Source organism: Trichechus manatus, unplaced genomic scaffold (genome assembly GCF_000243295.1).
Source record: "Trichechus manatus latirostris isolate Lorelei unplaced genomic scaffold, TriManLat1.0 scaffold00040, whole genome shotgun sequence".
Classification (NCBI taxonomy): domain Eukaryota; kingdom Metazoa; phylum Chordata; class Mammalia; order Sirenia; family Trichechidae; genus Trichechus; species Trichechus manatus.
In genome coordinates this window covers 19,232,639-19,251,375 of record NW_004443976.1, presented here as the reverse complement: position 1 = coordinate 19,251,375, position 18,737 = coordinate 19,232,639, and the positions used below count along the sequence as shown (strand labels likewise).

Sequence of the window (18,737 nt, the reverse complement as noted above, 5' to 3'; positions counted from 1 at the left end):
CGCCGCCAACGCGCGGAGCCGCGGGCATGGAGCCGCTCAGCCACCGGGGCCTGCCGCGCCTCTCTTGGATAGACACCCTCTACAGCAGTACGTGTGCGCGCGGTCGGGGAGGCCGGGCGGGAACGGGCCCCGGCGCCCCGCGCGCGCCCCTTCGGCTCTAGGGCCTGGGGTGTTTGGGGAACCCGGCGTGGGCGGCGGGTCTGTGGGCACGGCCAGCCCGGTGCCTAAAGGGCCAGGAGGCGAGGGTGCGGGGAGCGGTGTGGGCCCCCCAGCGATCGGCTGCGGATGAGGTTCCAAGAGCGATAGAGTGAGGGGGTAGTGTATCGAAGCAGCCAGGAGTCTTGTCACCCCCTCCTACCTGTTGTGTAACCTAGCACTCCTCACCTCTCAGAAATAGAGGGGAGAGCCCTTTTTAGGGTGCTGTCTCGGCTCCCCAACTGGTTACTCCCTCTGTCCACGCTGAAGCAGAAAGATCATTTTGGGGGAAGTCCTTGGCACCCGAATTGACCACCTCAGGGCCATCCTGAGGCCGTTGTGTGTTACAGGGTGAGGGTGGGATCGGGTGGGAAAGGAGACTCTAGGTGAAGATTTTGGTGGGGGCCATTTGGACGAAGAAGCTGAAAATCCTCAGCTCGGCAATCTTTCCTGCCAGCCTCATCACCACCCCCACCCTCAACCTTCCCCCCCAGAAAAGAAAAAAACAAACCTTCTCGTGTTCTACGCCCCCTCGCTCCCAAATTTGCCGCGGTCATGTGATTGCTTTTGCACTGCCGCTAGGGATGCGTAAATGATCACTGGTACTTCCTGGGGACTTGCGCCAAGCTGTGAGCTCCCCACTCCCTGGCTTAGGTGGCTAAACCTTCTCCCCACCCCTCCTTTGAGACACTTTCCCCAGGCACTTTCAGGGATGTGGGAAGAGGGTCCTACTGGCCCCTGAGGAAGATAGGAAGTCAGTTGGCCTCCCTAATCTACTTCAATGGGACCCTCCCACTCACTTGCAGTGCCTCCTGAAGCAGGGGTTGGGGGAGGCAGGAGGAGCTAGGTTCTGGTTCTGGACACCGGATCCCATGGGACAAGGGCATTCCTAAGGGTCAGCCTGGTTCAGTATCCTTGGTAACAGTCGTATTGGCGGTGGGGTAGGGGCTTGAACAAGGTCAGTGATGCCTTACCTGAGTTCTTCACCTGGAGGCTTTGCAGTACCCAGCATCCAGCCTCTGACCTCTGCATCCCCTTGGGTCCCCATCTTCCCCTACCCCTCCTTCTCCTCCCCTCCTTCTCCTCCCCTCCTTCTACCCTTCCTCTCCTCCCTCAGGAGCTCTCCTGGTGATGGCTCATTCTGCTTTGGTTTTTCAACATCAAAGGGGCAAAGCCAGATCCCCTGGGCATCCTGCACCAAGCCCAGCCACTCCATCTGCTCCTCTCCCGGCAGAGGCCAGCACCGTTGGGTGAAGGTCAGGCCTATGGCTGTGTTGCGTGTGTGTGCACATGTGTCTGTGTGAAGGGGGGTGCACATCTGTTCAGGGCCGTGCTGCAGATCAGCTCCTGACCCTAGAAGGATTAGTGACCTCCTCTTAACTGTGCTCTTGCAAGTAGATAACAGTCATAACAATGCCTCATATTCACATGCCGCTTACTTTCCTGAGTACTCCTGGCTCTTTGCAAAACCCAGTACTGATTTCCCTCTTTCCCAAAGCATGGAATCACAGAAACCTGTCTCTGGTTTTCTCTCCATTGCCCTGAAAACGAACTCCCCCGCAATCATTTCCAAGTTTTTCAATTCTCTCCCCCAACCCCTTCTCTTGGAGCAGGGAAGCAAAATTGCCTGAGGCGGCATTGGAAATTCCTGATCAGAAGGAAGGCAGAACCAGAAAAGGGAATTAGGCCAAGGGCCTCTTTTGGGGTGCCCATTAACCAGCCCTGACTCAGGCAGGCTGGCATCTGACCTGTCTATCCTGCTGCAGCTGCCCTGGCCTCTGGGCTCCTGGGGCAGCTGGATGGTTGGGGTCATGGACTTGGCAATAGTGTGGGGAGTCCCTGCCTCCCTCTCCAAAATGGCTTATTTGAGAGCCATAGCATGAGCCTTCCTGGGGAGGTGCTGTACAGTCATGCTTGGGCTGTTAGCCATGATGTTTCGTCTTGACAGGGGCCTAAATTAAAACAAATACCCAGGCTGTCATTTGCCTGGCAGCATGGTTTTGTGCTTCCCAGAGGATGTCCTGCTGCCTCTTGGGAAGCTGTTTGCTTACAAGGCTCACAATCCTGGGGTGGCAAGTCCCCACAAAAGCCAAATCCGTCAGGAATTGTAAAGGGAATTTACCTAGTGCACAGGGCAGCCAGTGTGACTTCTTAGGGATGTGAATGACCCGGGGATAGAGGCTCTGCCTAAGCATTGCTCTTGGTGACAGTGATAATAGCATCTCCTGAATACCTACTATGTGCCAGGCACTGTGCTAGGCATTTTCTATCCATTATTTTCAAACTCCATTGCAAGATAGGTGGTCTGATCTCCATTTTACAGATTAGAACGAAGAGGCTCAGAAAGCTTACATCATTTACCCAAGGTCCCATAACTGTTAAGTGACAGAGCTAGAATTCAGATCATACCCTAAGACAGTGAGGAATGTCACCTGGGTATGTGTGAATACATTCAAGGCTTTGGAATGTTATGGAATGAGTACATCTGTTCCTTTGGTTTTCTGTCCCAGAGTTGACTCTGAAACGAGCCAGCAGGGTAAGTGGCTCCAATGGCTCTGACCCCAACCTGTCTACCTAATCCTTGTGTCTCCTAACGGGACTGGGGACTTGTCCTGGAGCAAAGGCAGAGATGGATGAGGCTCTGTCTGAGCCCACTGAGGCCAGGGATTCCCTTCCCCTAAGGTGCCAGAAGGAGCCCTGGTGGCATAGTAGTTAAGAGCTATGGCTTCTAACAAAAATGTCGGCAGTTGGAATCCACCAGCTGCCTCTTGGAAACTCTATGGAGCAGTTCTTCTCTGTCCTATAGGGTCGCTATGGGTTAGTGCTAGACTGCCAACCAGCCCCTCCACTCACACATCCCTTGCCTTTGGAGTTTTCAGCTCATTCATTGTGGCTTCAGCATCTGTGCCACTTCCATTGCAGGTTGAGGGCCATTTGATAAGGGGTGGGCAGCAGATCCCTTTTCTCCCTTGTGGCAAAAGTCCTGAGGGGCTGGGGTGATGGTGATTTGTCTGACTTGAAGAGATGAGTTGGATCCCAGCTGCCAATGTGAGCTGGGCTGAATGGCGCAGGATTCTTTGCCCCTGATAAACTGGAGTGGCAGGTGAGGGTTCCAGGCATGCCACGCTTTTGCTCTCTACCACTCGTTTTTCTATATTTATGTAATAATATTGTCTTTGCCCTTCAGTGCCTTGCCTAGGTTCTTTCTCTGGGGCTGATGTGATTCTCTCTGTGTGAGGCTGTTTTCTTCTTCATCTTACCTCCTCTATGTCTTTCTTCACCACCCTTCCTACTAAACACGTATCACCTTCTCTTTGTTTTCTTATATATCATGGGATTGGGTTGGATTAAATTAAATTCTGTGGAGTAACCCAAAAACTGGGTAGGGGTACCCTGAAACTTTCTCTGTCCCTCTGAGTGGAGACAACCCTATAAGCAGATCTGGATTGAGTGCCCCAGGCAGGCTGTTAATGTGGCACCGCTTCAAATGGAGAGTCTTTAAATATATGTTCAGTGCTTATTTAGAAGAGAGGCTGAGGGCTGCATTTGAGGTCTCTTCCTTTGCCATTTCTGCCTGTTTTATCCTCAGCAATTCAGCTCTGACCCCAAATGTACCTACTCTACTGAGCCAAGCAAGTCTGCAGTTACTTGGCCCTCATAGAAGGCAGAACATGACCATCTGTTGTTACTAGAACCTGTCCTTTGGAGCTCACTTCCCTTACCCCAAACAGCATTTCCAAGGGATATTTTAGTCTCGTGTTATTTTCATGCGCCTTAGAGACTCAGTGCTCCATCCAAGGGCCAGGAAGGCATTTAGGGCTGTGGGGATCAAACCGATCTCCAGATGATCATGAACCTGCCTTAGTTTACCATCCTATTCCTACGTTAGCCACACCAAGGACCAAGCTACTGTCCCAGCAACTTTCCAAGTTTGATCAGAGCAGGTCTTTCACCCAGGCTGCATCATACAACCTCTGATGTACTAGTGAACACCTGCGGATGATGCCTTCTTGTTCTCTGAATAAAAAAAAAAAAGAAGAGAAACTCACTGCCAACAAGTCACAACCCTATAGGACAGAGTAGAACTGCCCTATAGGATTTCCAAGGCTGTAATCTTTATGGGAGTAGATTGCCACGTCTTTCTCCCATGGAGCAGCTGGTGGGTTCGAGCAGCTGAGTGCTTCGCCACCACCAGGGCTGAATAGCCACAGTAATTTATTCCTTCTTGTCAGCACTAGCCCATAATTGTCATGGTTGCAGGAGTCTCAGAGGGATTAAGTCATACACTCAGAGAAACTAAAATTTTTTTTGTTGTTGTGATTCTTGATATAGTTGTTCTTTGGAGAAAGGAAGAAATGTGAGGAACGTTCGTGGAGAGTTAGCTAGAAGATACTGTTAGGTGGGTAAAAGATGGAGGAATGGTGAGAAAAATCCATTCTGCCTCACTCTTGGGGGTCGGATGGAAGATTTGGCCTGCCCTCTGTCTGAGGTGTGATCTGTCCTGGGGCATCTCTTGTCTGTTTCTTGTGTACACTCCTCCGCATAGTGACACTGTGATGTCTCTCGTGGGTGCCGTGTGGATTAATTAGTTAATCTTTATAAAGTGCTTTGAAGATGATGAGTGCTGTTGAGCTGCTCAGCTGTTCCAGCTCATCATGGTCTTCATGATTGAACAGGAATCTGTGAAAGGCTTGCAGATGAATTTGGAAGGGTTGGACACGTGGCAAGGGGACCGGCAGGGAGAGAGTGTTGGACAATGTCACATTTTTAGATGGTGCCTAGCCCAGTGTCTCATGCATAATAAGCCGTCAATAATTGTTGATTGTGTAAGTGAATATGAGAGAGAGAAGAAAACTTCTGGGCTCTTGGCTCCTTTCACTAACTCCCTCCTCCACCAGAAATCCCAGATATCTACTAGCTGGCCCATTCACAAGTTTCCTGGTGTGTAGATCTGGTAATTGCAGTAGCTTGTAGTGGAGTCGGAGACCCCCCAAGGGAGTCCTGCAGGTTGCTAGGGCTTGTGATTGGAAGACTTCACTGCCAGTGTTTGTGCTGCAGCTGTTTGGCTCAGCTTGAGCTGTTGGGGGCAGACCAGGAACCAGGCAGCTTAAGGACAGCTCTGTGTTCTTTACCTCCCACCAGGCCCCTGACTGTGGTAGGTTGAGGTGACCCGCAGGGGTTCAAGTATCCGCCACATTCTACCTACGGGGTCTTGGCACTTTCCTGAGTGATTGCTTATACCGGTAGGCTAGGTCTGCAGGCTTATCTAGCTCCAGAGCTGGATAGGAAGGCTCTTTTTAACTTACGGTCTCTGCCAGCCTCAGCTTGCATTTCTTAGGGCAGGATGTGGTCAGTGGAAACCATGGATGTCCCTGGCTGGCAGCTGGAATGTTCTGCTGGTCCCTGAAGCTTGGTGAGAACCCATTTCCGACCTGCAAATGAGGAAGAAGGGAGAAATCAGGGCAAAAGGTAGACTACTGAATGTCCCTGAATGAGGGTTGGGGATAGATGCCCACTCCTATCCCTGGCACTACTGCAGAAGGCATTTGTCGAAGAGCCCTTTGATAGGGACCAACTAGTACTGTGGCCATCTGTGGATGGGGCAGCCAGTTCTCTGTCCTCTGTCCTCACATTCAGACCTGAATGGACCTCTCGCTCAGTTCTCTGCCACCATGTTTTATTCCTCTCTTCTCTTTCTGCCCCTTCCTTCCCCACCATATGAGAACAGAAGAGGAATACAGATTTACTGGCTATATAGGAAATAACATGGTCAGCCTGGTCTCAAGAAGTGAGGCCAATAGGGTAGGCTCTGTGGTGACCTAATTGGTCAGGTGCCATTCCCCTCTTCCTTCTCTCCACCTTGTCTCCTATGCCGTCCTTCCCTCTGGACCACAGCTAGACATGGCAGATGTGGTCAAGCATTTTGCTGAAAGTGAACAAGGTCCCCAGAAGGCATTGGGTGGCAGCGAGGCCTCAGGCAGACCAGTGTCAATGGAACTCAGAGTCCTTGCCTCTCTGGGGTGTGAGTAGAGCTGGCACTGCCTAGAAAAGCCCAGGGTTGACTAGGGAGCTGTGGGTTTACTCAGGGCTGTTGGGGAAGGATGAGGCCATAATTACCTTCATGGGATAAAGGGCTGTTCCTATTAGTGTGCTGGGCTAACCCCTTCCTCCTGGATATTGCCTCCTGGGCAGCCATAAGGGTTTAATGGGTCAAGATTATGGAGACCAAAGATGCTGTGTAATTAAGCCCAGTTATTTCCCTAGTTGGGGAACATCCACTTCCCACAGCAGCAATTGATTTCTTCATGTGTGGTCACTCCGTTCAGCTACATGTTACTTGGAGCCTAAAGAGCTTATGGGCCATCTTGTTCAGTGAGTCTCTCCTTTGAAGGCCCAGTTTTAGGAGAAATACCCTTCTCTGAGAGTTTTGGGGCCAGGGTGTCAGTGTGTTCTATGTGAGGACACCCCCAGGAGTTGTGCAGTGGATCCCTATTTGGGAAATGTGTCTGAGTTCTGCAGAGGTACATAGAAACACCATCTATGGGCCTCTAAGAAAGAAAAGAAAGCCTATTGGTCCTGTTAGGTTCTTAGGAACTAGATTTTTCCATTTAGTCTAGGAAGACTGGAAAAGAACTTAACATTTAACCAGCACTACTCTGTGCCACACACTGTGCTAGACACTTTCCTTAATTATCATAACCCGGCAAGGGTACCTGTTCTCATCCCTGTTTTACGGATAACAAAACCGAGGCCACAGAGGTTAAGTCATTTTCGAGGGTTTTCCAGTTTAAGCTGAATCGCATCTCACGTATCTCTGACTCTATAGCCCATTCACCTTCCAACAGCAATAATGATTATAATCACTACTGGATGATGGCCTGCTCTGTGTCAACAGTGCGCTAGGCACTTTGCATATGTTCTCACCAATTCTCAACAGCCCCTGTCTGATGAGGCAGGAATTATCATTGCTATTTTATAGGGAGGAAACTGGGGCTCAGGGAATTTAAGTACTGAATTCATGGTTATAGAGCTAGAGTACAGCCCAGAATTGAACACAAGGTTGGCCTGACTCTAAACTGCTCCTTCTCCCAGTCTTCTCCCCGTTTGCCTTTCACAGCAGTGCCAGCGAAGGGCCCCTTGGCAGCTGGTGTTTCTCAGAGGTTGACTGATCTCATTCATCTCCCTAGTTAGAATGACAACTGCGAAGACTGTGTCTTAGTTTCTCCTCATGGCATGCGGTGCCCTGAAAGTGCTCACCTCAACTGGGTTGCCTCATCCCAAGGGACAAGGCCAAGAGAATCCCCCCATGGCACTTGGGGGCCTGTGACCCAGCATTACCTTGTCCCTGGGATTATTGGCAAGAAGGGATGATTATTTAAAAAAAAAATAAAAAAGGAAGGGGAAGGAGAGAGAATAGACTTTGGGGGAAGGGGGAGGGTGGCAGCAAGAGATGAGTTTCCAGAGCAGAACAGGGCCAGGGGACAAGGAAGTTGGTTGGTAGGAAGAGAGAATTTGGCAGAGCCCAAGCATGCTGGCCCAGCTCTCGGGCCTTTTTGAATTCACCTCTACAGTTTCAAAAGGAAAATAGAGCCCTCGGCCATAAATCAGGCCACTGAACACCAAGGTCCTTTGCCGAGGCCCAGGGCGGGTTGGGCTACAGATCCGGCTGCTGTGTTTGAACTCACCCACGCGAAGCATGTTAATGACGAAGTGGCTCAGTGTGGAGCCTCTAGCCCCACTCATCATACCCGCTAAGGCCCTGGCCCAAGAGAGTCCCCTGCTTGGAGGCGAGTCCTCCTGGGGATGCCTTTGCTTGAGGGCTTATGGCTCAGCAGATACCACCACCACTCCCCTTTGGCTGGGGCCAGAAAGGCCAGAACAAGATTGGAGGACTCCGTGCACAAAGAATTTTTTGGAACATGATAGAGGTGGAGGAAAGTCTGCCCTGTGCTGAGAGCTAAAGCAGAAGGTAGAGGTGGGTGGGGAGGAGGGGAGCTCCCTGACTCCATTCTCTTCCTTTCTCCTTCTGCTCAAAATTTCAGTGGCCGCCTACTTCATTCGCTGAGTTCATGGGCATTTTTAGGAGCTCTGGCTTGAATGGGTGTAGGGACCCATGAGCCCTCCCCTTCAGTCCCTTATCTTCGTGTAAGTGTGTAGGGGTGGGGGTGGGGGTGGATGCAAATGTGGAATTTCAGTTGCCCCTAGGCCTTAGCTCCTTCTCCTCCCACCATCCAGAATCTGCTGCCCCAGCCCCCTCCCTCCTCCAGCATCTGCTGTGTCTCAGTAAGAAATACATTTTACATTGTCAGCCAGCACACCCACAACTGAAACAAGTTTCCTGAAACAGTATTTACCCTTTCTATAACATTTGCGATGCTCTCATAGCTTTATAGGCTTCTATTCCATTCCACTCCATTAAAAAAAAAAAAAAAAAAAAGTGCTGGTCATGACCTTCTACATTGATTTCATGACCTGCAATAAGAAAAATACTGGACAAGATGATCTCAAAGGGCTCTTATTAGCTGTAGGGAATATAATTTACCAAACTCCAGTCATTAATATACCACTGTTGGGACTTTTACCATGTTCACACACTTCTGTTACTATGGACTTAATGTTTTTCTTCCAGTTGACTCATTGTTTAAAATATAACTTAATTTAGAAAGGAAACTAATGGAAAACTGTATCATTTGCAATAAATAGTTACCTTACAATTGACTGCAGTGAAAACCAGGCAGTTATTAAATTCTGTACACTGTTGCCCTTGGAAAGATCTAAGCCTGAACCTCCTGTTTCCTTTTTAAAAGAGAGATAGAGCCAAGTGTCCATCAACTAATGAATGTATGAACAAAATGTGGTGTATCCATACAATGGAATGTTATTCAGCCATACAGAGAAATGGCATTCCGATACATGCTATGGCATGGGTAAACCTTGAAAACACGTTGAGTGAAATAAGTCAGACATGAAAGGACAAATATTGTATGATTCCACTTATACGAAATATATAGTATTAGGCAAATGCATAGAGACCAGGGTTTGTTAGTGGTTACCGTGGGCCAGTGGGAGGAGGAAATGGGGAGTTATTGCTTAAGGGGTATTTTTATTGAGTTTCTGTTATGGGTGATGAAAAAATTTGGAAACAATAGTGGTAATGGTTACACAACATGGTAAATGTAATTAATGTCACTGAATTGTACACGTAAAATTGATTGAAATGGCAAATGCTTTGTTATATATATTTTACCACAATAAAGAGAGGAACCCAATTAAAGAAAATTTTTAAAGGGATAGGGGAAGATAGAGGATAGAGGAATTATAAAGGTCTGGTGATCTACTTCCAAAAATCAGTCAATGAAAAAACCTTCTGGATCACAATGATCCAGTCTGAAACCAATCATGGGGATGGTGCAGGTCCAGGCAGCGTTTAGTTCCATTATGTACGGGGTTGCCTGAGTCGGGGGTGGGTGGCCGTGAGTCACAGGCTGACTCCATGGCAGCTAACAAGAGTACCGGAGACTTCTTTCTTCATCACTAGTAGGAAAGATTGAAAGGAATGAAGAAGAGAATACTTTTCTCAACATGTGATTGAGAGTAATTTAATATAGTGTGGCAAGCAGGCAGGTGCTAATCAAAGGGCTCTGGGGGCCTCCATCTACCCAGAGTCCTGGGCCCCTTGTTTCCCGTGGTGGAGGAAGGGAGGAAAGGACATGATGGTTTTCTCCTAGAGCCAAATACACTAGAGCAGTGCTTCTCAGACTTTAATGTGCATTTCAATCACCTGAATTCTTGAGCGTCTACACTCGGGAAGAATCACCTGGGGCTTTTGATAGTAAGATGGGCCCAATATTCTGCATTCCTAGCAAGCTCCCAGCGATGCTGCTGCAGAGACCACACTTTGCATAGCAGGGCCCAGCGGCTACTAATAGAAGACTGACTGTGGACCCCAAACGAAGTCAGGCCCTTCTGTAGTTCTAGATTCAGGCCAGATGAAAAGCAACCCCTGGGACACCTCTTATGAGCCCATTTCCCTGTAAAAATAAAAATAACAAAGCAATTGATTGGAAACCCAATGGATACCAGACTTGAGCTAGTTTTCTCACATTCATGGTCTCATTTAATCCTCACAGCAAACCTGTGAAAAGTTGTTACCCTCATTTTAAGGACGAGGAGAGGGAGTGGACATGTAATTGGCCTTCGATGGTGAGTTCCTCAGCATGGGGCATGCTGGGTCCCCGCTGCTCACCCTCTTCCCAAGAGCAGAAGCTCAGGCATCTGGTCTTGGTGAGTGCGTCTAGACAAAACCTCCCCACCCCTCTCACCCCCTGAAGGGCCTGCTTTGGTGTTAATGGAGCAGAACCCCTTGGTTGTTAATTTTCTTGTGCATCACTGATAGGGTTAATGAGAGACCAGCTGGTGTGCCACCCAGCCGTGTGGAGGAGCCTGCTTTCCCTTGATTTAGGCCAACAAGCATTTTGCAGACCCGGTGGCAGCTCCTGACCAAACATTTCCCCCTTGGGAGGCCTGGATGGCACCCACTTGGATGGGCCACTGGGCACTGTGCCATCTTTTGGTGTAGAAGCTTTATGAAACAAAAGCTCTCTGCAAAGGAAGGATAGGGCACAAATTTTATGTCAAAAGAGCTGTCTCTGGCCTGGGGGCCCTGTCATGTCAGGTTGGCTGCCCCTACAGCCAGGCTCTTGTGCCTGTAGTGGATGGATGCCTGCAATATCCTCAAGTGTCCTCCCCAACTTGAGGCACCATTCCCTTTCCAGTTTGCTGTGGATACGCCAGATCTACTTCCATCAGCCTCTCCCTTATCCAGAACCTTCTGTGGGAGATTTCCCACCACATCCTACCCAGACTGCCTTCAAGATCCTCCATGCTCGGTGACCCTGTCACTCTCCATTCTGATTTCCCAGCATCGCATATTCACCTTGCTTTAGCCAACATGGCTGGCTCCTCTCTGTTCATAGCAAACCTCTGCTCTGGTGAACTGCCTGGCTTCAAGGCTTCGCTTAAATATCACCACCTCCTGGAAGCTTAACAAGCTTGATTGTAACTCCCCCCAGGGAGACGTCCCCACCCCCCCAAACCCTTAACACTGCTTGCTCTGGCCTACATAATTTAGCACTTTTTTGTCTATTGTTTTATAGTGTTTACCTACATTGTGTTGGAAGCTTGTTGTCTTTTCTTCCCTGCCAGATTCTAAACTCCTTAGAGGCATTAAGAATAACAAAGGCTGCCATTTATAGGGTGCCAGACACTGTCCTAAGCACTTTACAAACAATATCCCATTTAATCTTCCACCACCCACTGAGGTCCCAGCTATTTTTATCCTGATTTTTCTGGTGGAGGAAACCTTTTTTTCAAGACTGTAGCAAGGTTAAGGTGCAAAGGGTTAACACTCTGGGCTGCTAACCAAAAGGTTGGAGGTTTGAGTCTACCCAGGGGTGCCTGAAGAAAGGCTGAATCTACTTCCCGAAAAATCAGCCATTGAAAACCCTATGGAGCACAGTTCCACTCTGACACACATAGGGTCACCGTGAGTTGGAGTTGACTGGACAGCTTTGTTTGTTTGTTTTAGAGAGTTTAAAAAGCTTTCCTAAGGTTACACAAACTTTAAAGGACAGAGCTGAGCTCTAACCCTAGATCTGTCTGGATGCCTGAACTCTTTGCCTGAGCTCTTCATCAGAAGGACTTTCTGAAGGAGAACCTCCAGGGGTAGGACCTGGGCATCTGCATTTTTGAAAAGCTTGCCCAGTCCAGTTTGGCGACCTTAACCATGTCGTCCTTTCCCAGAACACCCAGTCCAATACTGAGCCCCTGGGAGCTCTACGAATGCTCTGTGATTGGTTGAAGGGGTATGAAAAAAGGAAATGTTCTGAGGGCCTGAAGGTGGTTGCTCTGGCACAAGGGCCACCTAGAAGAATCATATAGCAGGGAGGATGACAGGAGAAGGTGGCAGGCGCTCCACATGAGGAGGGCAGATGATCCAGAGAAGGATATTGGAGAGATCAAATAGTGATCACCTCTGCCCCAGTCATAACTCAGGGCCTCACCTGAAGCATCTTGTGAAAATGCAGGTTCTGATCCTGCAGATCTGGGAGGGAGGACTCAGATTCTGCGTTTCTAACAAGCCCCAGGTGAGGCCCATGCTACTGGTAAGCACCCTGCTGACTAGCAGGGATGAGACTCCTGTGACACCCATTCTCCAAAAGGATCTGATGGAGTTACACACTCACCAGTCTACCACCTCCCTCCCTCCCTCCTTCCCATAGGGTAAAATCTAAACTCCTCAGCAAGCGTGGAAGACTTAGATAGGCTCCAACTCCTCCTTCCTCACTTCCTGGCACTGCCTACCACACTCCAACCCTCTGGCCACACTGACGTCTTCACAGGTCCCCAGACACACCATAGGTGAGGATGAGGCTGAATGTCACCTCCTTTGGAAATCTCGGACTGGGGAGTGGGCTCTAGGCCTAGACTCTTGGCCATGGAGAGAAACCCTCCAGAGATTTCTGGATCCCTTCCTTGGCCCTGCTCGCAGCATAGGTCAGCCACGGTCCCTGGCTTCGAAGAGGTATGGAATCAGGTGACTCGCCACCTTTGAGTAAAAATAGAGCTGAGAATGACTGAAGTGAAATCCCACCTTGCAGCTGGGGAGAGCAGCCGTGGGGGCCCTTCCCAGGGGAGGTGTGTGTGGGATACTCTGGGGAGCCTGAGGAGACCTGAGACCTTCCTGCCTGAGCTCTGGGGAGGAGGCCTTGTGAGCCGGGCCAGGGCTACTGAGGTGCTGTGGTCAGTGCCCTGCACTCAGAGGGGTCACCCTGCCCTCCCCTCCAGTGGGTACTCTTAGAGCTGCGCTCACTTTAAAATTTTCTCTCTCAGTGTGGAAGTATTTCAGGACTTCCTGAGGGGTTTCCTCTGGTGCTTCCTGAGTTTTTCCTGGGCTTTTTGCCTCCAGCTTCAGGTCCCAGCCCCTGGCAGGGGTGGCTCCCGGAAGCGCTGTGCGTGCCGCCCTGGCTGACTGCAGCCTCCACTGGCACCTCCTCCCCCTGCCTGGCCGCCCACCCTCTCCCACAGGAACGCTCCCGGGTGCACAGCTTTGGGGAGCAGTAGCTCCCTCTCTCTGGCTCTTCTATGTGCACGCTCCCTCACCAGGGCCTGAGAAGCTTGTGCAGGCAGGTGACAGACCCAAGACCCCGACCTGACACCCCTCTCCTGCAGGGAGGAGTGCAGCTTGAGGGAGGCAGTGTGCTGCTGACAGTGAACATGGCCTCTGAGTCCCTGCTGGGACAGTAACCTCAGGCAATTTACCTAACCTCTTTGAGCTTCATTTTCCTCATCTATAAAACAGGGGCAACCATACCAATCCCACTGATAGGGCTGCCAGATTTAGCAAATAAAAATGGTTAAATTTGAATTTTAGATAAACACCAAAGATATATTTTAGTATAAGTATATCCTATGCAATATTTGGGACATACTTATTCTAAAAACTTATTTCTTGCTTTTCCTAAGTTCAAAGTGCCCTGCATTTTTTTCTGGCGTCCCTACCACCAGATTAAATGGTTTGTCTGTAACACTTAGCAAGGGACCCAGCTAGATGTTCCGTGCCCATTTCATTCCTTTCCTCTCTCCTCTCTGCTACCGCCAGGCTCACAGAGGTCAAGCTGAATGCAGACATTCTGAGATTAAGTGGCGTTGTCACATAAATAATGAGATTATACAGTTGGCACCAAAAATTTGATGTGATTAATGGAAAGATGCCAATGATAGTAGTAGTGCCTTGCTACCATTTGCTGTGTGTCCCCCACTGTTCTCGGGTACTTTGTGTAGATTAACTCCCTTATTCTTCACGATACTATGAAGAAGACACTCAGGATCCCCACTTTACAGATGAGAACACTGAGGCACAAATTAGGTAAGTAACTTGCTCAAGGATACATGACTAGGAAGTGATAGAGCTGGGATTTGAACCCAGGCAATTTGGCCCCTGCGTTCTTGGTCTTAATCAAGCTTCTGTACTGCATCTTGCCTACCAACTGCCACAGTAAACGAATGTAAAGTTTCTTTAAGGTCAAGGACATGGAAACCTACAGAGATGGTTTTACAAAGCAGGTAATAATGCAGCATGTTCCCAGCTCCCTTCCTGGTTTCCCTGAGATCCTTGCATGGAGAGAAGGTTCAGTCAGGCATAGGAGCTCACACTGGGGTTATATCTTCCTGCCCACCACCCCTGAGTGTTGTGGAGACACGGGCCATGTGCCAGCATGTCACCATGTGCAAGCTACCCCAGCGCCTTCCTGAGTGTTTCCTGAGACGCTGTGTAAAGTGAGCATCCCTCAAGGGGCCCTGAGTCCAGGCCAGTTAAGTTCCACACCTGCAAGTGCTAATTCCTGGTCCATTTCAGACATATTAAATCACAAACGATTGTGCCACAATGTGACATCTCCCTTCTCCTTGAGAATCTTTGTGATTCTCCAGGGTTGAATCTTTTCCCTTTATAAAATGAATGCACTCTGTTATTGAGGATTAGAACAATGCATAAAAGTAGAAGGAAGAAAACCCGTGTCCCACTGACCCACCCTTTGAGAAGAGCTCTTTGCTCTTCTTGGCCGCCCAGGGTCTGGCCATGCTGCCCCGCTGAGTACTCCTGGCAAAGGTGAGGATGTTGGCCAGAGTAGATGGAAACCTTGAACAGCCCTGTGTCTCAGTGCCGATCCCGATGCCTGTGCTGAGGGGCACATAAATGGGAGAGAGAGTTGGGAAACCAACAGGTGGCCTCTCCCCTTCCCCAAAGTCTTGGCTGCCTCCCTCTCTCAAGGCACTTGCATGCTGACCTCCTGCCCATCCCAACTCCATCCCTGAAATAGCAGCTATGCAGGAGCTCACTGTCACAAGGGGATCCCCTGGTGACCAGGGCTTGTGACTAGAGAGGTCAGAGTTTCCAGAATGCTCATATGGGTAACACCAGCAACCCAGCTTGGCCTGAAGCCCAGACTGCAAGTCTTCCCCGCTTCTGCTCACCACAGGCCTCCCCCAGGCCCAGTTTCTCAGTGTTGTGGTCCTTTTCCACTTTCCTGAGGTTAACTTAGGTTAACTTAAAGAGAAATCTGAGACCCAAGAGCTTTGCCTGTTGCCTCTGTTACCAGCTCCTTCCAGTTCTCTGCCATCTTCCTTTCTCTCATCCCCTCCCCGCAAGTCCCCAAGGGGTGCTGCTCAGTTAGAGCCTGTTAGAAGGCTACTGACAGGGAGGCCCTGGTTCATCTATTAGGAGACCAGCGTCCCTGACCTGGTTACTTCCTGCTACATCAGGCAGGGTCCAGCAGGAAAAAGGTGACATGCTCAGATTGGGGAGTTTGGGGAGAATTGAGTAATGGGAAGGGGCCCCGGTTGCACAGTGGTTAAAGTGCTTGGTGGCTAACCGAAAGGTCAACAGTTCGAACCCATCAGCCACTCTGCTGGGAGAAAGTTGTAGCAATCTGCTTCTGTAAAGATATACAGCCTTGGAAACTATGGGGCAATTCTGTTCTGTCCTATATGAGTCAGACTTGACTCAATGGCAGTGGGTTTGGTTATTTTTGGTTTAGCAATGGGGGAGTCTCTAGGTGGTACAGAAGGTTAAGCATTCAGCTACTAACTGAAAGGTTGGTGGTTCAAACCCACCCAGAGGCACCCTGGAAGAAAGGGCTGCCAGTCTGCTTCTGAGAGGTCACAGCCTTGAAAACCCTATGGAGCAATTGTACTCTGCACACATGGGGGTCTTCATGAGTTGGAATTGACTCAGTGGCAACAGGTTTGGTTTGTTTTGGTTTGGTACGATCGTGAAGCTAACAGTTGATTAAATTCTATATAATGTGTGGAGAGTGCCTGGCCCATAAGAAGCACCCATTAAATGTTACTTTCTGCCCTTTAGCAATACACATTATCTGAGGCACCATGGACCCGGCACCCCAGGGTTCTGTTCAGGGAGATGTTTGTGTTCTCCCCTGAGGTTCTCTCCTTGTCTCCAGGTAAGGCCTGCTGTGGTCCTTCTCACCTCAGCCCTAGGGATCTATTCTCTCCAGATAGCCCCCTTCCCCACTTCCACCCCTCAGCAGCTGTGCTCACAGGAGCCTGCAGGTCAGGGGCAGCACCCCTTGACTCCGGACTACAGAAGCCCTGTCCTCAGCTGAGCCAGGCCCTGGAGTGGCTCCCACAAGGCCTGTCTCCAAGGCATGGGCCCTGGGTTGCCCTCCTCGCCATCATTAACCCATGGCCAAGGACATGCAAGCAACATCTAATAAGAACATCTAGTAACAGTCGTAATCATCACTGACTTTTATTGAGTGCTTTCTTTGTACAAGCACTGCTCACTTAATTCTCGTGGACTCAGCCCATGCCTAGAAGAGCATTTCAGTATGATTGGTTTCCTTTGTATTTTATTTTGATGCATTATAAACATTCTTCAGAGAAGGGTCTCTTGGCTTCACCAGACAGCCATGGGTCTGACCACAAAAAGGCAAAGGGTCCCTGCTCTTCCCCAGAGGACTGTGAGTCCCTGGCTCCCTGTACTCAGGACAGAATTCAGCCTTTTCTGGGCAACTCAGGGCCTTGGCCATGAAGATGACTTTCATTGAACTGGGAGGCAGGAAACCTGGGTTCTTATTCTAGCTAGCCACTCCCTGCCTATGCGACCTTAGGCGGATCCTCAGTGCCCTCATCTGTAAAATGTAAGGGTTGGCCTACCCCTCATTCATTCATATTCCAGTTACTGTAGAGTCGATTCTGACTCATGGTGACCCCATGTGTTTCAGAATGGAACTGTGCTCCACAGGATTTTCAATGGCTGCTGTAATCTTTCAAAAGAATAATGAGAGGAACATCCATTTGCCCTCCATGAAGCATAAAGAGGGAGGAAGCCCTGGTGGCCCAGTGGTTAAAGGGCTCAGCTGCTAACCAAAAGGTCGGCAGTTTGAATCTACCAGCCGCTCCTTGGAAACCCTATGGGGCAGTTCTACTCTGCCCTATAGGGTCATTATGAGTCGGAATTGACTCGACGGCAGTGGGTTTGGTTTGGTTTTTTGGTGTGACCTTTCAGAAGTAGATTGCCGGGCCTTTCTTCCGAAGTACCTCTGGGTGGATTCAAACCACCAACCTTTTGGCTAGCAGCCAAGTGCTTAACTGATTACACCACTTAAGTGGCACAGCACAGGAACAAAAGAGTATATAAAATGTCTAGGTTTAGTTTCCAGAAGAATAACGAGGAACATCCATTTGCCCTCCATTAAGCATAAAGTGGGCAGGAGCCCTGGTGGCGCAGTAGTTAAGAGGTGACCTGCCAGATTGATCCCATAACCTATGAACCGACTCGATGGCAACCAGTTTTTTTTTTGGTGGCACAGTAACCAAAAGCATGGCAGTTCGAAGCCACCAGTCAGTCGCTCCTTGGAAACCCTATGGGGCAGTTCTACTCTGTCTCAACAGCAACGGGTTTGGGTTTTTGGTTTAAGCATAAAGAGAATAACTTCCGGTGCCTGAAAGAAGCCACTGTGTAATTCTCCTTCACTGTGCCCACCAGCCCCTGCAGACAGAGGTAGCCGCTGTCTTGAATTTTGTGTTAATTATTTCCTTCTTTTCTTTAGAGTTTTACTGCATGTGTATGTATTCCTAAATAATACAACTGTGTGGCTTTGCCTGCACGAATATAGATAGAATCATAGTATAAGTATTTTTCTGTGACTTGCTTTTTTTCTGCTTAAAATTATGTTTTTGAGATTCCCCCATGTTCTTGCCTATAGCTCTAGATTGTTTATTGTCAAAGCAGCAGAGAATTCCATTGTAGGAATAAACTATAACTTACTTAGTAACAATAATGTTACTCCTACATTTTTGGATAAAATTCATAGTTTAGACTGCAACACAGTAGACAGATAGGGGTGTGTGTGTGTGTGTGTGTCTGTGTGTGTGTGTGTGTGTCTGTGTGTGTCTGTGTGTGTGTGTCTGTGTGTGTGTTCATAAAGCAGTACTTACCCTTAGTAGGTAAGATATCTGTTTCCAATCCATTCTAAAAGGTCGTCTGCCAAATTGATCCCATGACCTATTAAAGGGCCGACCTGCAGTTTGAAATAACATTGGAGTGAATGCACCCCAGCGTGCATCCAGCTCTGTGGCCCCATAGTTCTGGGTCTGGCAGACAGGCACTGCTGCTTACACCAGGACCATCTGCCCGCACATCCAGTGACTTGAGACCACCATGCCTGCCGGTTCTCATCCTTCCATCTGTCCCAATTGTTGGCTTCTCCCTGCTCCTGCTGGGCCGTGTTCTAGCTGTGGCTTTGTCCTTGTAGTTGCCGCATCTTATGGACTGTGGCTTGGGAGACCAGACCAGTCATGTTAAAACTATGTGTATTGTAGCATTACTCATTTAATCAGGTAGCAAGAAGGAGGGTAATGTCTGGGGCCAGATTGCCTGGGTTCCAAGCCTGACCACTCAGCAGCTGTGTGACCTTGGGCAAGACTCTTGACCTCTCTGTGCATCAGTTTCCTTGTCTGTA

The 18,737-nt window shown here is 49.3% G+C and overlaps 1 protein-coding gene across 1 annotated transcript in view; it reads left to right on the top strand.

Moving 5' to 3' along the window:
- Nucleotides 1–18,737, top strand: part of ABR (ABR activator of RhoGEF and GTPase) — a 205,914-nt gene that overhangs the window by 54,001 nt on the left and 133,176 nt on the right. The window lies entirely within an intron of this gene.